This window comes from Somniosus microcephalus, chromosome 1, assembly GCF_052327205.1.
Source record: "Somniosus microcephalus isolate GS21.2 chromosome 1, FLI_Smic_1.0, whole genome shotgun sequence".
In the NCBI taxonomy this organism is placed as follows: domain Eukaryota; kingdom Metazoa; phylum Chordata; class Chondrichthyes; order Squaliformes; family Somniosidae; genus Somniosus; species Somniosus microcephalus.
Genome location: NC_140987.1, coordinates 49769188 through 49775190, shown reverse-complemented (window position 1 = coordinate 49775190; position 6003 = coordinate 49769188).

Sequence of the window (6003 nt, the reverse complement as noted above, 5' to 3'; positions counted from 1 at the left end):
CATTCCAGATTCTAACCACTCGCTGCGTGAAAAAGTTTTTTCTCATGTCGCCTTTGGTTCTTCTGCCAATCACCTTAAATCTGTGTCCTCTGGTTCTCGACCTTCCACCAATGGGAACAGTTTCCCTCTATCTACTCTGTCTAGACCCCTCATGATTTTGAACACTTCTATCAAATCTCCTCTCAACCTTCTCTGCTCTAAGGAGAACAACCCAGCTTCACCAGTCTATCCATGTAACTGAAGTCCTTTATCCCTGGAACCATTCTTGTAAATCTTTTCTGCACCCTCTCTAAGGCCTTCACATCCTTCCGAAAGTGAGGTGCCCAAAATTGGACACAAAGGCCGGAATTTTCCATACCTTGGCGAGTCACGTGCAGTGGGTGTCGATGGCAGGTCATAACCCCGCTGCTGGCTCCATCCCGCTGTATAAAATGAACTTACCTTAATGGGGTCTATTAAGCCCGCCCAGCGCATTACCCAGCCCAATTAGATGGAGTGGGTCTGGTGATGTCATTTGTGTTTTAAGCCGGGATCCTTAAAGGGACCACAGCCGCATTAAATTTTAAGGCCTAGAAATTCAGTAAGGCCCCGCCAGGTCTTTAGCACCCGAAATTTAGCGCTCGCCCGGATTCCCGTAGCGCCCGCCTGAAATTCAGTTGCGACGGGCCAAGACGGAGGCGGGCGCTATTGCAGGGTTTGGCCGCCTCGCTTGGGGCGATGAAAGTCTATTTCAGGCGTCCAGCTGCCGCTGCGCCACCCGATGCGGTGCGGCAGGCTGGGGTACTGCAGGCCTCCTCCTTCTCTTAAGGAGGAGCTGCCTGCAGCCGTGAGATCGCCGCTGGATTCCCCCGGCAAATGAGCCTGGCACCACGGAGAAGTGCCGGGCTCGCGGGAGTCAGACAGCAATGCCGCGGGGGGGTGGTGCAGGAGTCCGGGGAGGGAGGTGCGGCCATGCGGCCGCCGGGAAAGCGGCCGGCCGCCCCTCCACCTTTATGCGCCAGCCTCTCGGAGCTGCAAGGCCCCGTTTTTCAAACGTTGTTTGCGGCCGCTGCGGGCGAGGCGGCCGCAACTGAATTTGGCCTTCGGCACGGAATCGCGTTGGAACCGGGGCGCTGCGCACACCAATGACGTCATCGGTGCCGGCGCAGCGCTACCGGCTAACGCCGCTGTTAGGGACCAACTTAATTTCGGGCACTAAAAAACTTCCGGTGCAACCCACTCTTTCGCCCCTAAGTGGGCGCAAACGCGACTGAATTTCTAGGCCTAAGTTTCATCTAACATAGTGGGTGTTGAATCTTTACTGTACAATAATATAATAAAAGTTATATGAGTGACAAAGAAATATTTAAATAACATTATTATTAAGTAATATGACTCCATCTACAAATACGATCAAAAACATAATTTAAAAAGTACAATAATTGGGAAGTTATTGGTGCTTTAGTCACAAATCTATAGACTTTTGTACCAGTAACTGGTACAAATAAAAGATGTGTGTGTATAGGTAATATATAAAATTAAGCAGATTTTAAATGTTATTGTAAAGGAGTGGATTTACAATCTTGTGCAAGTTCAACGGAAGAGCTGCAGAATCCCTGACAAAGAGTGTAAGTGGTGCTTAAAATGTGTTGCTGGGATTTCTGTAGCTCTTCTGTTGAAGTTAACAATGGATAAGTGAGAGAACCTCTCCAGAAATTCACCCTGAAGGCTCAGACTGAAAAAATAAATTAGTCTTATTCAGGGACTGAAAGCAAATTGAACCAGTGGAAAGAGTGACGAGAATGACATTTTTACAGTTGATGGCTTGATTTAATGTGTAACTGGACAATCACATTATACTGTGAGAAAACTCTGACCAGACATAACACAAAAATTTATTTCAATGGTATATAGTGGCCCTGAAATTAGGATCGGGAGCTTGCCGCGCGTGCAAGCCCCCGATGTGCACTCACCCGGCGCGCCGACATCTGAAGCCCGGGCCTGCTTGCATTTCCTGTCACTGGCCCGGTTCAGATGTCGGCGCGATGTGCTTACCTGATCCAGCGGCGTAGTTAGTGCGATGTGCCGGCTGGGATCAGGTGAGCACTGTGCAGCCAATCAGGGGAGGGGAAACTCATTCATGAGTTTGAGAGTAAGAACTGTCAAACTCATGAAAAGTATGGGCTGCCAAAACACTACTTAAACTTTAAATAAAATTTTAAAAAACATCCCACTGATTATATTAACTATAAATAAGTTTAAAAAAATGTTTTAAACAATTAATCCATTTTTTGAAAAAAATAAAAAAATTTAAAAATAGGGTCTAAAACTAAACTTACCTTACTGTAAATTCTTTAAAAATAATAAACCTGTGGAAAAAAAATGTCTAAATTGTACTAAAAGCCCACTTACCTGTAAAACTAAGTACTTACGTCTGTTTTTTCCACGCGTAAAAACCGGAGGCCTTTACACTCGGGCAACTCTGGAAAAAAAAAAGGAATTTCACTGCGCACAAGCTGCCTGGGCAGTCGCACGCGTACTGCCTCTTAACCCCTTGGGTCAGAGGACAGGAAATGCCGGTTTTCAGCGCATGCGCTGTGCATGCTGAAAACCGGCAATTCCTCCGGTCACACGCGTGAGTACCCCGTCCGTACTCACGCGTTGTGACAGGAATTACTGGGCCATCATTTTTTATAGTGCAAATCAATTCACTGCAATTACTGTTGAGTTGGAAGGCAACAGCTGAGAACGGCCAGTGAAAAATTAACAATTAACAGTAGCTTTTCAAGTAGAACAGAATCTCCATCAATCTGTTAGCTGATGTAATCAACATGTTTTTATTTTGGTTTGTTTTCCATGCTGTCATCTAATCAGCTGGAGCAATGGCCATGGAACTCACGACTCAGGTTGACAGATGTGGTTCCTGAACTGTGTGAATCCCGTAGCCATGCAGAGAAATTTAAAAAGTAGGGGGTAAAGGCTCCTCAGTGCTTGTAAAGTACCTCATAATGATTTCAATTGGGTCCTCCGCTGCTGCAGGTCGGGTCGGCTCCACGATGACAGACGTGCCTGTTGGAAAGGCGAGTGGGAGTGAGATGACAGTGGGCTCCTGACCCACTGTCAAAAAAGCATCTTTCCCACTTGACCCACCACCGATTGTGCCCGCTGCCACCATGGAAAGTTCAGCCCAATACTCCAGTTGAGGTCGGACCAGTGTTCTGTAAAGATTCCTTGCTTTTGTACTCTATGGCCGGAATTTTGCCGGCACTCAGCGGAAGGGATGGGTGGCGGGTCAGCTGTTAAATTTTAAATGATTGACAGTGGGTTGGGGCCCGCTGTCAAAACGCGCACACTGGACTTTCCCGAAGTCGGGTCTGCCAGTGCTGAGCAGACCCAATACGCAGCGGTGGGGGAGGCAATTAAAATCATTAGTGACTTGTTTACAGCCATTTATCAATGTTTTTTCTCCAGCTTTTTGGATTTGACAGGTCGTCTACCGATTTCCCACTGTGCCTAGACCTCGTCTAAGAAGCTGAGGCGGGAGGTCAGTGGCCATTGAATCAGCTGATGAGTTGATAGCTTCAAATGTCAAGTCAAAGCTCCCAGCTGATTGAAATATGTTCCCTTAGCCACTAGCTTCTCTAAACTGCATTTCCACTACAGATTCAGGATGTTGCAAGTCCTTACACAAGTTTCCATCCAGTCTGACCTCATTACCTCTCCCACCATTGACAGATCACTTCTGTCATCTCTACTTCACCAGCATAGGTGCCCTTGAAACTCTCTCACCTTGGTCCTCAGAATCCCACCACGATCAGCCCCAACACCAGCATCACCAGGCACACCAGCAGCATCAATAACAACACAACCAACCTTCTTCTCAATCACCTGATGCTGGACAGAACAGAGGGCATCAGCACGTGAGCATATTGCTGCCCGGGAGGCCAGGGATGGCCTCACCATGGCCAGATTTACTTCACTTGATGCTGTACACCCTGGCTGCCATATGATGCGCCAGGTTGGCACCACCCCAAACCAATACCGTAAAGCATCCCTACAATGCCCAAGCCATTCCTTTCACACTCATCACCATTGCGGGGGATATCGTTATGTCTCACCATTCACTGCAACTCACTAAAGCCACTTCCAAAGGTGCACACAAATCGGCCCAAGAATGCAAAGTGTTGAAAATAAAGGTTTCAATGTTTGACACCACATTAACAGAAACTTTACATGAATATTGCATAAAACACCCAAGTGCCTACCCTTGTGTGTTGTTAGTTGGTATGATTGCACTAGGATGAGGGTGAGTGTGAGGGGTGGCTAGTGAGATGGGGATAATGTAGATAGAGAGGGATGGGTGGAGGTGCATAGTAAGTTGGTGTGAGTAAGGATGTGCAGGAGTAGAGAAGGCAGAGTGATGGCGATGTGATGAGAGGCACAGCAGGATGAGGTTGAGTGTGGCTTTGTACTAACATTTCGTGATCTACTGAACGAATTGAAACATTTGCAGTACTGCATCCAGGTCCTCCTGATCACATCCCTGCTTGTGCCCTCCTCTGCAATGTGCAACCAAGCTGTGTTGGTGTCCTGGGGAGGTCTCTTCCGCCCATGGGAAGGGAAGAGAACCTCCCTGCGTGCTGTGACTCCCTCCATAAGCATATGGAGGGAATCACGGGAGAGGATGAGTGCAGCCCTGTACCTCTGTGCAGTGATTGTCAGTGTTTCCAGCACCTCAATGCTGTAGAACACTGACAGCAAAAATGTCAAAAGAAAGTTGGCCATGGTCCCTTTAAGGAAACCGGCTGATGAAACGCGTCATGAACTGATGTCATCAGACCCGCTTCCTCTAATTGGCTGGGAAACGTGTTGGGTGGGCTTAACAAGCCCAATCAAGGGAAATTCATTTCAGAGGTTGGGATGGAGCCAGCAGCGGGGTCGGGACCCGCCACGGACATTACCCGCCCCGGACCCGCCGAGGTTCATAAATCACAGCCAATTCCTCTATTTATCCCGTATGCTTTTTTAACAGCTTTCTCAACCCGCCCTGCCACCTTCAACGATTTGTACACTTTCTGCATCATTTAACTGTTGGTATAACTATTGGGGATCAAAGGCCTAATTTCTGGTTTGTTAAGTTGGTTAATGGCCATTATTGGAAATGTATTTTGATCTGATGGTTTAGTTTACCATGTGATAAATTACTATGGGACTTGAGCACATAAAGCTAAGCAGACACTCCAGTGCAGTTCTGAGGGAGTGCTGCACTGTCGGAGGTGCCGTCTTTCGGATGAGATGTTAAACAGAGGCCCCCGCCCGCTCCCTCAGGTGGACATAAAAGATCCCATTGCACTATTTCGAAGAAGAGCAGGGGAGTTATCTCTGGTGTCCTGGCCGATATTTATCCCTCAACCAACATAACAAAAAAAACCAGATTATCTGGTCATTATCACATTGCTGTTTGTTGGACCTTGCTGTGCGCAAATTGGCTACTGCATTTCCCACATTACAACAGTGACTCCACTTCAAAAGTACTTCATTGGCTGTAAAGCGCTTTGAGACGTCCGGTGGTCGTGAAAGGTGCTATATAAATGCAAGTCTTTTTTTTAATGGAGCGATTCTTAAAATGCGCATTGCTGGTACTCTTATTTACCACAAATGCCATGAACCCCACACAAAAAACTTACCCCATCGCTAAAGCGATTTAACTGGCTTTTAGCTCCTTTATTTAAAGACTTTGCGGATTGATCTCCATATTTTTGTGCTGCAGCAAATACATTTCAGAAACAATTTCATTTTCCTTGTTATCACATAGTTGTGATTTCCCAAATTCAGTTTTAAAAATCCTCTGCCAATAATTCTCTATAAGTGGTTGGTTGGTGCAGCCTATAATGAGCCCCATCCAATAACTCATCCTTCAATTCTCCCCCCACTCCTTGTAGAGAAGAGTCTCATCCCCAACCATTGCCTCTCCATCAATCGATCAACCACCCAACATGAGGAATTTGCCGCATTGTACGTCAT